This window comes from Phlebotomus papatasi, chromosome 1, assembly GCF_024763615.1.
Source record: "Phlebotomus papatasi isolate M1 chromosome 1, Ppap_2.1, whole genome shotgun sequence".
NCBI lineage: Eukaryota > Metazoa > Arthropoda > Insecta > Diptera > Psychodidae > Phlebotomus > Phlebotomus papatasi.
The window spans coordinates 9,021,694-9,038,176 of NC_077222.1; the positions used below are offsets into that span (position 1 = coordinate 9,021,694).

Sequence of the window (16,483 nt, forward strand, 5' to 3'; positions counted from 1 at the left end):
GTTATAAGTGTATCTAGGGCTTTAAGAAACAGTCTTTCATCTTTGTTTTATATAAAATAATTCATAATACGTTTAAAAATGAATAAAATATAGACATTGTAGACATTGCTTTACACAATTTATCGGACACCTTAATAGAGTAAATGTATCGTAGATGAGGGTGATCTGTCCAATGTCTGAATGGTGAAGACCGTCCTTAAGTCTAATAATTTAAAAAAAAAATGCGACAAGTAAGAGAGCAAGTCTTTTCAGGAGACGACTAATGTCATTCCCGCATTTTTGGTAATATCGTACACCTTCCGTGAAATCGTGAAGCAAGTTATTACCTTTCCCTAACTCTTTTAGGCTATTTTTTTTTAGTAGCATTTCTTTCATAGAAGCCAGGTTTTTCCTTTATTCCATTTGGTATGCTGCAATCGAGAAATTTAAAACATCAAAAGTTTGTGGAATTTTAAGGAATAAAACAAGTAGACGATATTAGAATCAAAACCTGTTTGGTCTATTTTCTACATAAAAAAGAAACGTAATCAATCGCGTGGGTAAATTCCACTCTAGATCTAAAGAAGTAATCACGATATACACAAAATATGAAAATCATTAATAAGTGTTTCAAAATATTATTTTAAAACATCGAAAACTAGAATTTATAATAACCAACGTACAATAAATTTTTGTTTGTAAACATGTTTTCAAAATTTCCTATGAGATAGAGCGAGATGACTAGATTTCATTCACTCTCATTGAAATTTCGAAAACATAATTCCATAAAAATCCAAATGGCACTTTGTAATGAATCTTCATATCTTATTTAATTTAAGCCCCTTATTACAATAATTACGTTTTTCGAAAGAGTATGTTTCACCCTTCACGTCAAGGTCAAAAAGGTTAAACATGCGATTTTTAGATGTAGACACTACGATACGAGACAGTCATTGTTTGGGATCTTCTGGTGAACCCTCAATAAGTCGGACGGCTTTATTTTTTATGCCTTTTACACTTAAAAAGCGCATTTTTTTTTAGGTTTTTAACCTTGTCGTACAGGGTCAACAATGCTCTATATAGAAACGCGAGGTCATCACTGATTTATAAAATACCTAACATTGAGCCACGAAATGTAGATTTTTGCCTTCTTTATCCCTAAAAATATTTATTATTATTACATTTAAAAAGTTTAAAAGTAAATAAAAGTATAGCGTTTTCTTTAGAGAATATATCGGACACAATTACAGAGAGAATGTAATATTGTCCACCTTCCGTAAAATATCGTACAATGAGTTTTTACCCTTCTAGAACTTTTCCAAGGATTTTTCTCAACATAATTGTTTGTAATGGTGAAATTTTTTTGTTTCTTTGAGTATTTTGCAATCTAGAAATTGCAAATATTAGAAATTTGTGAAATCAAGTGGACGATATTATAAACATATTTTAGTTGGTCTATTTTTTACACGAGAAACATAATCCAGCTTGGAAATTTCACTCTAGATCTATAGAATTAATTACCAAAAACACAAAGTTGGCAGTTTTTAATTATTATTAACCAATATTATTTAAATACATCAGAAAAACAAATTGTAAGTGAGAGGAAAAGAATTAGAAAAATATTGGTCTATTATACCTTATTGACAATGTGAATCGAAACAGCCATTCTTTATAAGTTCTTAGTCATGCGTCTTGATAAAGTGTTTTTAACTTTATAGCAAGGTCAAAAGTTCAAAAACGTATTTTTAAGGGTGTATACGAAAAATGGGCCTGAGATATCGTTAGAGATCTCCTATGGACCCTCAATTTTAAATTACATATCTTTACAATTAAGATTGTTTTGAGAATACTAAAAACATCCTTTTTAGGTACTTTTAAAATGAAATATCTTCATCGGAGAATGCAATTTAACATTTACGGGGTAATTTGATTAGAACCTAACTTTCTGAGATTTTTTTCACTGTTTTAAATGGGCTAAAAGAAAAAAAATATCGGGAAGAAGTATTCTTCTTGAGTGTAGTGTTTGTACTTCTTAGTTGTATTTTTTTTCTCTCTGCTTGTAAAGCGTACGACCTATTCGACACATGTCAACCCAGTCGACCGACGCGACGGCTAAATCAATTAATCTAAATCCTGTATTCCTTTGACACGCTCAATCCCTACTATCCGTATACGCATGCTGAACGCTGTTATACGGTCCCCTTGTTGTTCATGGCAATAAAAACCGGTACTTCAGTACACCAATTACACCTTAGGCATGGACAGTCACTCCGAGTAAGTTGTAATAAGGGTGACATCTTCAGTTTCCTATTTTTCCTTAAGTTCTTGTAATAATATTAAGGTGAGACTCATCTGGGCTTTACAATCTAAAACATTGAAAAAAAATCTTAAAATTTTAATCTAAGGTTCAATTGCAAATTACGCTATTTGCGGCATAACTTATGGCCTGTCCGTAGTTATGGCCTCCTCGCAGAAATCTTTAATTTTTGTCACAAAATTATTTCAAAGAACCCCAAAATTAAAAATATTTGATTTGCCAAGATATAACAGCAAGTAATATTAATTTTCTGGTTCTTCGAGATTACATTGTGACAAAAATTTAATATTTCTGCGAAGAGGCCATAAGTATAGACATGGATAGATCATAAGTAATTCCGCAACCCTATACACTAAAGATGTAGTCTCGGAATTGAGACTACTACTCTCAAAATTACCTATTCCAATTCTGAAATCTACTGATTCTTATTTCTTGGTCATCTTTTTCCTTACACAAAATTTAAAGAAAAAGTTTGAAATTTTTTATTTCAACTTAGCTTGTATCTTAAGATACTTAGAAATGAAGATTTGGATCTGAAAATATAAAAGTCGCTTAAATGAATTCATTTTAATTGGTGAATTTATTTATCAAAATATTTTCAATTGTTTGAGGTTAGGTATAACATAACCTCATATTTAAATAATTCCCTAAAATTTCTAAAATTAGAAAAATGATAAACATCTGAATTTTCCAAAGCCTGTACTGTAGTGTTAATGTGTAGCTTTATCAGAGCAATGGTTTTTTTCTCAAATTCTTGGGCAAATAAAAAACATTCCACAAATCTACGTGATCTATTTGGATTCTAAATAACAGGTAAACAATTTTTTCCTTATTGTCGGTAAATGGTTAAGATTTAATTGAAGTGTGATGGTTAAAAAAAATGAGACTATATAATTGATAACGTGACCTGATGGTCATTTGAGCAAAAAAAAAAAAAGATTACCAACTCCAGTTCACTCTTTGGTTGTGATACAGTATAAAATGAAAATTAAATAAAAGTTCACTTTACCTTGAAAGTTAATTTTTGAGCTTATGCCTCTTGCTCGAAAACTTTATATTATATGGTTGTATACATAATTTTATTTAACAGACACAGGAATCACACGTACTATAGGGTAACAACACTTGTCAAGGTATTTTTTTTTATAAGCGGATTTTTGTGATACACCCCGAAAATTTAAATTGTCATTCTGGTGAATTAAAAAAAAAGAATAGGAAAGAATTGTATGAGAGATGTATGTTGTATGTTTTAATGGGTGTATATGTATGTGGAACTATATAGAGTTCCACATTTCATTCGGGTTGAAATTTTCGTATGGAAATTCAACTACAGGTATTTTACTTCTTAAGAGTGTCTGCGTGATAACGTGACGTGTGGGGACTTTTTAGCTGGAGTTTCTGCTTAATGCCCACTAACTCCAACAAACGAACCGTGTCATGAAGCGAAACTTTGCTTTCAGCAATCGCACAGCATGAGTCAGACGCCGATGGTCGATCGCGATGAACGTATTTTGCGCTATGATTTCGATATTGTAAGAGAGGTTTCAATTCTGATCCACGGAGTGTTTTGTTGTGTACTTGTGAATATAGAAAGGTGTGTAAATAATAAGCAACTAAAATCAGATAATTACCTTCAGTTGAAGGAAAAAAAAGGGGCAGTTGAATAATAAGTTACATATTTATGCTGTTTATGTTTTGTGCATAAATTGTTTTTTGGGGTTTTTTGAGTGTTGAAGAGATTCATCTCAGCATTGAGGATTAAATACTTCATGGCAAGGCATAAGATATTGAAAGAAAAGTTTTAATGTGAAATTTTTTTTTGAGAAATTGTGAAATTACAATTTGAAAAAAAAGAAGTAGATAGAAAAAAGAGTGAAATTATACTTCTGTTCGTGTGTGTTAAAAAAAAGAAGTGCTTTGAAAGCATAGCCAAAAAAAGACTTACCACTCACGCAAAATTATTTACTTGAACCTTTTTCAGCATTATAAGATGCTTAAATAAAAGATAAATAAATTTATGCATTTAAAGTGTGCTACAAGAGCTTCATTTGGATGTAACGAAAAAAAAAGAAAAAGAAAAAATAATCCATCGTGAAGACCAATAATACCTACCTTTCCCATGTTATATGCAAAAGAAGAAAGAGATATGCGCGTTTACAAGTTAGAAAATTATATATTATTCATTTTTGGATATGTGGAAAAATTATTTTAAGAATTTTTAATATAAATTTCTTTTATTTTTCTTGTCTATAAATTAGTTATTAATTTATAAAAATGCAGATTTAATTAATAAGCAATAATAAAACACCAATTCATCCATATCTAAAGAAAATGTTCAAAATTGAAAATTCAGTTCCAATGAATGATTTGGTTAATTTCTTTAATAACTCAACCATATGCTCAAGTCTCCCCCCACACAAGTCTAAACCATTTTACACTATGTATAATTTCCACCACTCTTTATGATTTGCTATATAATTCGTTGGTTTTTTTTATTTCATTTAAATGTATCCACATAATAAAAGAAGAGAGATAGACAAATCTCATATGATACCACTTATGTTTACACACTGTTGGCTTCCGTATGTATTCGAACATAGAAGAGAAAGAATATGTATATGTTGTAAAGACTGTTACTCTTTCAAGCATATTTATTATGTGTTTAGAATATAACGTTTAAACGAGATATCGCAATGGGTTATAACTTCATTTGAAAGAAAAAAAAAAGAAATATATTCTGTATGCATTTATACTTTAAACAGTAATACTGAAACACTTGATAAGTTTTGCAATTAAAGAAATTTTTAATGATTAATTTTCAAGAACATCTCTCATGCGGGTACTACCGGAAAATTAAAATGGTGTCAGATAGATATGAAGTCTCGTCTTGTTCTGACTTACGTATAGCTCACCACACCCTGCACACCTTTAAAAAAATTATATTTTAAAAATTTATTGTGAAGTAAATTTTGTGAAAAAAATAATACAGGAATTTTCATACTTCAACCAACTAAGAAAATTACTCCAAATACAATTTTCAGTGAAAATGTGGAATATGTTAACTTAAAATTAAAAAGTGTTCTTAAACAAGAATTTAAAAAAAAAATAATAAAATGAGTGATATGGCTTGAATTCACTGAATTTTAAATAGTTCAATGGAAAATTGAATTGTTGCAGAAGATTAAGTGTATCCAAGGATTTCGATCAATCTTCACCTATTAACTAACATCACATTCATACGGTAATTATATGTTTTAGATCCCTCAATTTGATATTTTTTTCACGCTGATTTTTTTACAAATTCACGAGCTCATGTACCCTCCATAAATTTTATTTGTGAAGGTTTTCCTTGCATAATTTTTCATATATATATATATATATATTTTTTTTTGAAGAAGAAATAGCCAGAGTCCCCTCATTATCAAAATCTACCTAATTAATTCTGAAGAAATCATCTTCAAAGTAATAATTTAAAATGGTATTTAGTATTCTTAAGTAATTGCAGAATATTTCTTTTGAAGCTTGCGGAAAGTTGTTTTTTATTTCTTTGAATCTTTCATTAGCCTTCGGGCAAAGGTATCTGAAATATTTTGACGTAAGAAATTACCGTAGATTTTGTATGATCTTCACCGATCCGACAAAATATATCGAAGCTATGAAAACCATTCTTAAGGGGAAAAATTAAAGAAAAGCTTACCAAAAATTAAGGGTGCAAAGTCATCTCCGGAGAGCAAAGTAACCCTCATCTACCACTGAGTGAGAGAAATCCGAAAAAGTTAAAATAACATTCAGGAAATGTTGATTTTACCCTGCAGTATTGATCCAAAATCGGTGTAAATATTACCCTTTTTAGGTGTATTAGGGGTTGAAGGTACCCTTTTTCATGTTAATTTTCCCCTAATAAGGTGTAAAATTAACATTTAAAAATGTTGATATATTTTTACACCTAAATAGTGTTAAAGTTTTGAGGAAAAAATGTTAATCGCACCCTATTTTTTTCTCAGTGACGGTACGTTATTTATGGATTTTGTTTTCGGAAACCAAAAAATAGAGGAAAGATAAATTGTAATTTCCCATTTGGCACTTTGGTATTGCGAAATCAAAGTTGCAATGCTAAAGGGTTGGATCAAATGGGTCCTCTATTGTACAGTAAGCGCTGGAGACACTCTAAGACCGGCTTCAGACCTAAGACTTAGCCATATAAGCTTAATGCCGGCTTCAGACTAGAGGTTTAGCCCAATATCCCGAAGGTCCCAAAAATTTAAATAACAAGGAATTTTATTGATTTTTCAAAATCTAATGAATCATTTGCCCTTATTATCTAATCCTAAAAAATAATTTTCTAGAAAATCGTGCCTAATTAGGAATTAGAAGAGTTAAGCCAGATGGCTAGGTCTTAGGTATGAAGCCCGTATAACTGCTCTAATTTCCTACTTATCACAATTTTTTGGAGAAATTTAACTTAGGATTGGAATATTAGACATGAATGACCTATTAGATTCCCAAAAAGAGATAAAATTGCTCGCTTAAGATTTTAGATTTTTGGGAACTGGGCTGAACCTCTAGTCTGAAGACCGTCTAAGTCGAAGTCAAGATTTTTCAAAAAAAAAAAATCGTATCCGATCTTCATTGCCGATCATTCCGCCGTATCATTCTGCCGTATTAAAAGGCACACCACTTTTCCTGACTCCATGATTATGATAAAGATGAATACATCGAAAGGTTAAAAATCTTTAGATACAGTACCCAAAGAAATGAAATTTCTGGTTCAGACACCAGAAAAGAACTGACTAAAGCTCCGAATGTTAAAATGTAATTAAAAATATCAAAATATTATGTAAAATTCGATAAGTGGCAGCGGCTGCCACTTGGTCCTTCCGTGACACTTTTAGTTAGGGTTCTACGAAGTGTTAATATTTTAAAGCTTTTAAAGAAATTAAAAATTTCTGTCGAAGAACATGACAAAGTCTTCAAGGGCCGATTTAAAGATTTAGCGCTTAAAGATATACCAAAGAATTATGGGGTAAAATGTAACAAATTTTACAATAATCAAACTGCAATTTTATTGTAAAATTTATTTAGATTATTTTAATTTTTAAACTGGTCACGAGGATATTTGAAATCTTGAGTGAAGATGATGAGCTTGTAAATGTGAAACATAATTATCTCTTAACTCAGAATAATAGAGATAGTCTTGGATTTTGACACTTTAATATATATCTAAAATCTTTAAACTTTCTTTATTTCACAATTGAGACAATAAATAAAAGATAATAAAAGAAAATTTAAAAGAATTTAATAATTTTCTCAGTGGTATATTGTTTATATTATCTTTCTGAATTTTAAGTCAACTTTTGATAATTTTACATCAAGAGACATCGTCGGTTGGATTAACAATTGACGAGTCACCTAAGTCCCCTAAATCAGCAATTCTTTTTTATAGACTGTGGTTTTCTATATTGTTACGATATACATTATGTGTTGTTGTTTGTTAAACTGAATTTATTTGATTCCTTGAAAGGTACAAAAAGGTTTTTTAATCAATTTATTTTTTAAATTTTTTATTTATTCTTATTTTTGGCTATTGAGATATTTAGCTTTTGACGAAAAGAAAAATCAGAAAATAAATTTAAAAAAAAATTAGACGACACGACACAACATATTTTAAATCTTTCAATTCTAGAGGATTTTACTACAACGTTCTTTTTATTGATTGTTAAAATACAGTATTATCTTAAATTATGAGAACACCTTTCCCTTACGTAAATTTAAAATAGCTTTTTTTTTACGGAGATTAGTAATTGACGTTAAGACGACGCGACAATGGGCATATTTGCGATTAAATAAATTAAGATTTGAAAACATTTAGTATAAAGCGGTATTACACTTCAGTAAATACTTTACTTTTTAAAGAAAAAAAAACGGGAAAAAACTTTTGAAACTACTTGTTTTTGATATTGTTATATATAGTTAATTATTGCGTTGTAAAACTTAAGAGTAATTAATTTAAATGAAGTTGAGCAAAATTTTGGTGAAAAACATAAATTGTATTTAAATACGCCAAGTTCCCCTACACTGCAAAAAATGTTTTATAAAGTTGTTTGTAAATGTTTGCGAATTCCTACAGGGGAGTTCCAAAATGCTCGTAAGTCGTATAACCTACTAAAAAGTTCGTAAAAGTTTGTACACACTTTGTTCATAACATGATCACTTAACAAGCATTTTTTGTTCTTTTACAAACATTTGTTCGTACCTTTTTGTTTGTTTGACAAAATTTTACGAACAAATGACAAAATTTTATGAACATTTCGCCATGTGTTTATAACCATTTGTTAACAAATGTTTGTAAAAGAACAAGTAATGCTCATCAAGTGATTAAGTTACGAACAATGTTTGTCAAAGAAGTACAAACTTTTACGAACTTTTTAGTAGATTGTTTGATTTCCGAGCATTTCGTAAGTTTCCAATTTTATGAATTTTTTTTTTAAGTCTTTTAATAAGACTATTTAGCCATTCCGTATGAGAAGAAAAGCCAGCCGTATAAGAAAAGAAATGCATAATGCATAATGCATAATAATGCATGTCTAAAAATCCCCTTGTGGGAAGGCCTAGTTCCCCAATTGGAATATTGTGCCAGCATTATTATTATTTTATTTAGCCATTCTGTTAACAAGACAAATTAAGAAATTTTCTGTATAAATTAGCGTCTAGGAAAATTAGGGGGAGATGGGGCTACTTTGAGCTGTGGGGCTACATTGTTATACTATTTTTTCGCATATTTCCTAAGAGAAAGTGATATCGTATATCAATAGCCTCACAGCTCAAAGTAGCCCCATCTCTCCCTATTTAATTTTTTTTATCAAATTTTAAAAATACATTTAATGGTTTTATTTAAAAAATGACCGTAGAGTACCAAAACTATTTGCATATTTATTTAACTTCCCACGTTTATTTGCAGAGGCATTTGTTCATTCATTTATTTTCAATCGTTTTGTGTGGCTAATGGGGTCGTGGGCTAGTAGAGCACATTTGTCTCAATTTTGAACTGTTTGTAAGTTCAAGCTCAAGACAATTTCATTTAAGAGAGTCTTTGAATTGAAGAAAATTCTTTTGATATTTAAGAAATTCCTATTCTTAAATTTTTAAAACCGTCATGGTTTAGTGATCTAAATCATAATTTTAGTTTTATTTTACTTAGATTTGAGACAATCGACCTTTTTATGCTAATGCGACAATAATTGAAAGGTGCAAAGTCTGTTATTTTTTGTAAAGAAGTTCACAGTAGAATAATGCATGTTAAGTCAAACGTTTGAAGAAGTATTTCTCTATAATTGCATACAATATGATGTAAGACAAGATGGGTAATTAAAAAGACGACCAGTAAATTTTATGCACTGATTGAATTCATCATTGGCTATTTATACAAAAATAATTTAGATCAAAATGTATGTATTTATTGTTCTCTGTTACTTGTAACTGGATTCTTTTGCACGTTTTTCAGCAAATTATCAAGAGATTGTACAAAAAGAATTATATATACATACATTTCTATATGATGATGAGAGGGGTAATAATATGAAATACAATGCTCTGATAGTTTTACTAATGGCAGTAAATATAAAGTTTAGAGAGAGAGACTATACCTAAGCAAAATAAGTTGAATCTGTCTCAAATTAATTACCACGGTCTTTACCTTTTTTTTCATATAATCATAAAAATAAAAATTTTAATTGCATAATATATTAGCACCGTTATTTGCTCATTGCGTGCTCTATAGCAAAATCATAAATTAGAACAATCAAAGAATCAGCCAATTATCTACCGGTGAATGCTCAAGAATTCTGAATACGTTGACTTTTGTGATGATCTCTTAAAAGGTAGATTAATTTGTCTCAATGTTACTTCTGGTTAATGCAGGGTTATTGGATTTATGCATGATTAGCAAATGAAAAGATTATAGTAAAACCAGTGAAAACAGAAGGAATGATATATTGTAGGTCAGAAAGCGGATCTAATTTCTTTATATATATTGTTTTTTTTTGTTAAAGAAAGCTACCTACAAAGGTTAGCAAATCATTCTTTTAGCTTTAGCTCAAAATTATTATTCACTTGCTGAAAAACGTGAAAGAATTATTGTAGTTCCTAAACAAAAACGTGACGAGTAATTAGCGTTATTCAATACGTTTTCTTGTTTAGTGGCACAGAATAGAAGATAGGAAAGGAAAAGATATATAAAAAAAAGTACGAATATGTTTCACGTTTAAATATGCAATTTATCAAGTGTATAGTTCATTTCCATGTTGAAAAGAAGTAGAAGAAAAAAAAATAGTAATAATGTTGTGTATACAGTATGAAAATTCACATTTAAAATCATATTATTCTCATGTCATCTTCAAACACTGATCTATGAATGATAGTATGAAAAGAATAATAACACAATTTGATTATTTTTTCATTATTCACATTGTATTTAAGTAAGCCCCATTTCCATCGTCTTGTACATTCATAAAAATCTACATTATCTGGTTGCCTATGCACCTTCTATGTAAGTTCATATTGAGAGAGAAAAAAGGTGCATATGAATATTTTTATTGTGTGAAATGACGATTTTTTTCATTGCTCGAACTCTGAGAAAGAAAAGAGAAGCGTAGGAATGTCATTTATTGATTTTTACTTAAATATTTATAAATAATTCTTTCCTTACAATGAATTATTTGCTTGCTAAAATTTTACAATTCTGAGTAATTCTGAGTAATTTGGAATTATGTCTAATTTAGAACTTTGAGATACCCTAACAGTTTTAGATGGCAAAAGGACAAAACAACAAAGTAGTCTCAAATGTTAAGTCTTGTACTTCTTCGTGGTTTTCTTTTTCTCTTTGACCATCTGAAACAGTGATAAAATCTCAAAATTCCAAAATATACATCATTCAGAATTACCCCATTTCACCCTAACTTCTGTTTATACATTTTTCCGTGTTTATAAAACAGAAGCCAGACAATGATGGACATCTAAATAAGGTTTTTGGAGTGCAAATTTGAAAACCTTTTCCTATTGCTGTCCTTTCAACAATAAAAATGTTTTTTTTTTTTGCAAATATTCATTTTGAAAAGAATTTAGAATGATAATGTCTTAGGTCCAGGAAAACAACAGAATTATTTTGTAGCCTTATACGCCTTTTATTTAATTTCACTACTGGCATTTTATTTTAAATCCCGGAGATTGGATTGGCTACTCTAGAAACCGTGGATAAGGGGGTTTTTGGATTCTCCTCCAAAATATCACCTTCGGACAAACCAGGGTGGATCTTTCTAATATCGCCCACGGACTAAACTAAGTCTGGCTAAGCCAAACTTAATCTAGAATCTGATTATCCCAAAATCCTAACTTAAAAAAAAACTGGAAAGTGGAATATTTCATTGTCTTAGTTTCAATTGTATACATGTGTTGCTCACAAGAATTATAACCTAAAAGTGAAAAATTGCTTTTCTGCGGAAAATTGCATATAAAACCGCGACAATGACCTCAATTCTGAGACCTAGATCAAGATCAAAATTTCAAGCTGTCAATTATTTTCAAGATCAAGATTTCATATTCTGAAGCAAAGCATTTATGGAACTTAAAATGTCTTAGGTAAGAATCAAGTTTTCAAAATGTTCCACATATAAACGAAACGCCACTTCTGACAAATATCTTCATTTATCTGCAAAATTTGTTGAAATTTCACCATATAAATTAGGAAAATAATTATAGCTTGTATTAACTAATACTATGCGAGAGGCCATAATCGGAAATAAAGAAACTGCAAAGAAAATCAGCTAACTTGTGACGTATTATAAACCCTGAAATGTTTATGCAATATGGGATGCTTTTTCAGGTATTCTCAGGGAGTTGAACTTCGATTCGAACATCTAGAAATATGTACCATATCGATTAAATTACAAGATCAAACACAGTATTTTCCATAGTAATTCCCTATTTGTATCATCTCTTACTGAAATATTCCTCATCAAGAGCGATTTGTGCATTAAACTCTTCAAATTGCTAGTATTTTATTTTGACGTCTAAAATCTTGAAATATTGCTAATCTTGATATCCACACGGTTTCTGTTTTGGATTTCAAGATGCGAAGACATTTGACAGATTTGACATCTTGATCTTGTGTAAGCCCAGATGGGGCTCACCTAAATAGAAGAATACAAACTTAGAGGGAAATTGGAGAACTGAAGGTGCCACCCATTTTTCACTTCATGAGAGTGAACCGTCCACGGCGACTGATGCTCACTCACTGAAAACTGAGGACATTTACCTAGCAGTAAGAGCCCCAAAGCAACCTTTCAGCACCCATAGGGATGGTAGGGGTTGGGCGTGTCAAAGGAATGAGGAATTAAGATTGGTGGGTTATGGCCGTCGACTGGGTTGACATATGTCGAATAGGCCATACGCTCTACACTTGATTTTTTGATTTCAGAATTACCAAAATCTTCAAATTTTCTTGATTTTGATCTTGGTCTTAGAATTGAAGCCAATATCTTGAAAATGGCTTTATTCTTAGGCTGGAGACTTAATTTCCAACCGATATAATCAACATCGAATTTATTTGAAAGGTCTTCAAATTCCCGATAAATCTAAAACCGATGAAAATTGGAAAATAGGCTATGAACCATTAATTCTATTTTGAAGGAAGAATTGATTCGTGTTTGATTTCTTGACTATTATGTTGGGTTATATTGGTTCTAAATCGTTATTTATTCAAAAAGTTACGGGGATTTTAGGCTGGATGTTTATTCCAGTTTCTAATGGTATCAGTGTTGTAAAAAAAGGCAATTTTACTCATTCCTCCATATCTTAGAAATAATTTGCCCTTAATATCCAATCCGATTTTGACCATTCGAGATTTTTGCTTTCGGAATTTTGGCTTTTTGGATTTTGTCCGGCACCGGGTCTGAAGAACTTATTAACAAAAGAAAAAAGACTTTACTGAATGTCAAAATCTGCTCTAAAAAGTAATTTCATAAAGGCTTACATTAAAGGATTAGCATAAAGAGAACTTAGTAGAAAATTTATGAAAGTGTAGTGCAATTTTTATTTCTATTAAAATTACACAAATCGATCTTTCAAGTCCTTTAGCTTCCATAGACCTTAAAACTGGTTTTATACTAACGGTTTAGTCTTTTTCCCGAAGGTTCCGACTCTCTAAATAGAAAACTAAACATTTTTTTCTTGAATTTTTGTTCCGCATTTTTTAAAAATTCATTTCACTCCTTGGAAATTACATGGGGCCAACTCAATCTGAGCCATTTTTCAGGAGACAGTGTGAAAGATTCAACTTTGTATAAATAATTATCTCAATTAAGTATGTTAATAAAAACAATTTAATTCTTTTCTATTTGTATGAGCATTATTATAAACATCGAAATATACATATCTTTACCTTTCAAAATATGTTTTTTTATGATTTAGCTCTTTGTCATTCTAAATGATGCGCAAATTTTCATGAAATTAGAATGACACGGGATCAACTTGCTTGAGTTAGTCCCTTGTTTCACAAAAATTTGAACGATAAATCTATTTTGTGCCCATTGACTTCAAACAAAACCGCGCAAGCAATCATAAAGAGTAAAATTTTGAAAAACTTTTCTAATAACGAAATTTATTGACTCATATCATCTGAAATTTTATTAAATTCTCTCTATCTGAGTGCATTAAAACCTCAAAATCGCCAAAAAGTGAGTTGGCCCCTTGTAATTTCCAAGGAGCGATTTAATTCAATCTCTTGGGCACATCTAAATTATATTTTTTGAATTTTTCTTTTTTAAATCAGTCGTCGTAAAACCAAATATTTCTACTTAGCTGATGAGTTAAACTAAACCTTAAACGAAAAATTTTATGTTTTCTTTACGACAATTCATTTTACAAAACCAAAATTCTCGAAAAAAAACCAAAGTATCTAAATTTTATTTATTTTATTTTATTTATTTATTTATTTATTTTTTTTAAGGATTCTTCGGTCAAGGACTCTTTTAAGTAGGTAATCTACTCCGAAAATCAGCTTTTAGCGACTGATTTTTTAAAACAGGAATATCAGAAAACATAGTTCAAATTTTGTTTTTTTTTTTCTAATGGCCTCTACACATTGGGAGCAATTTTTGTCAAAAATTGCTTTTTTGAAGGAAATTCCCTGCAGCCTTGTAGGGGGAAACGTCAAATTTCTGTCAAAAACGCAATTTTTGACGAAAATTGCTCCCAATGTGTAGACGCCTTAAATGGCTAAGAGTTTTTTTTATTTCTTTGAGCCACGTAACCCCTTAAGAATCACGTGTATTAAGAAATTAAAGAGGTTAAAGTCATATGAGCTCGCGATTTCCAGCATTCCGAGAAGTCTTTTCCCCTTTACCGCACCCTTTCTTCATAAATTAACTTGTTGCTTACGATTTATTTGGTCACATGTGCTTTGGGACTAATTATTGCAGGTTATTTATAGTTCTATTCTCCAAAACAATAGTTAACACATTGAAGGTAAATTTTACAAAAAAAAAAAAGATTGTGTATTTGTTATGAAACATATATATAATTTATTAGGGTCTATTATTTGTCACAATTTCGCAATTTATATATTTCTAAACTTTCATCTTGAAAAATTTTCTATAAATATGAATAATAACTATTGAAGGCATCATCTGTTGCTGCGCTGCAATTATAAAGAAAGCTCCTTACATCTATGAATTCATGGTTAGATCTAATGAATGCATTTGTTATATATATATAGCAACAATACAATGATCCCATCGTATTGTTGTTGCTCCATCGACACAAAAGTTAAAGCGATAGTTTACAAGAGCGTCATAAGACCAACCACACAACATTCACTTTCAGTTTTTAATGAATGTTCTTCCACCTTTATACTCTTAAGAGTCAATGTATTGCCGCAATTAAGAAAAATTATTTATACAAGAAAAGTCTAGATAGGGTTATTTTGAAAATTTATATAGTTGATATTAGGAGTGGGATAATAATCAATTTTATTGCATAAAATACTGTTTTCATTTGTTACCCTACACAAGGAACTTTCTCAATGAATTTTGTCTTTGGAAATTGATCTGAATTAATAAAAAGCCTGATTTGAATGCTTTCAGCATCTGGTTAATTAGACTCTTGTTGAATCATTTATATGAGATTTTTTTGTTGTTGTAGTTTTTAGTAGTGCTGCTGATGAGGTATATAAAGTGCTAAATGAAGTAACGACTTTATCACCTACCGGATTCATATAATAAAATGTAAATTACGTCATACAAAAGAGCAATATTTTAGCTGAAATTGCATAAAAACATGTATTATTTAATTAATTGCGTATCAATTTGAATAAATAATACAACTTCATTTTGAATTTAAATGGAAAAACATGATAAAAATCCAAAGGATATGCATAAAATACATTTAAATAAAAACTTTTATATGTTCAATGGAGAAACCACTGCATTTTCCGTCACGTCGATGTGTTTTTTTTCTAAATTAAATAAAAAAATATCTCTGAGGTATTGTCTATTTATGCTGAGCTTGAGAAATGGTGAAATCGATCACCTGTCGCTTGAGTCTCACCCAAACGTTCAGTTTAGTTTATAATGTATCTGAATCAGTGAATGAAATTACCGGAAAAGGAAATTGAACAATGCAAAGCTGAAAAAAAAATTGTGTCTGTGACACAAAAATTGTATGTGATTCGGTCCATTAATTGTATTTACTTTGCAATACTCTTAATTTTTGCCTGCATAGCGTGTTTAGTTTGAAGAATCTTATATACTTCCAACATTTATGTAGAATAAGAGATGCAACTATATAGCTCTGTATTCCAAGTTATGTATCGATATATTGATGAGAAACTTTAAGTTGCGATTTTAAGTTATAATAAGAGATATCAGGCTTAAAGGCTATGGCTTCGTATACGTTTAAGGAAGTAGAATTATAGCCCTGAAAAAACTTAATAAGTAAAAATAATAATTGAAGGCAAGACGTTGAACTAAAGCCTATCAATTCCGTTGTGATAAAAAAAATCACTATTTGGTTTAATGAAACTTCATGGTTCTACCGTTCATGAACGTTAATTCTTTTTTTTATGAATGTCTATCTTTGAGTTAAAAGAGCTAATAAAGATAATTATTGTCTCTTTGATGTACCTTGGAAATCTGC

The 16,483-nt window shown here is 30.1% G+C and overlaps 1 protein-coding gene across 2 annotated transcripts in view; it reads left to right on the plus strand.

The window, feature by feature from the left end:
* Positions 1 to 16,483, plus strand: part of LOC129798708 (uncharacterized) — a 79,067-nt gene that overhangs the window by 9,074 nt on the left and 53,510 nt on the right. Inside the window, exon 1 of one of the 2 annotated variants that reach the window (XM_055842001.1) lies at positions 1,325 to 5,537. The exons of the other annotated variant lie outside the window; for it this stretch is intronic. The gene's annotated coding sequence lies outside the window, so the exon portion shown is untranslated. Of the gene's footprint in view, positions 1 to 1,324; positions 5,538 to 16,483 lie in introns of those variants that run through there. 2 annotated transcript variants of the gene reach the window in all.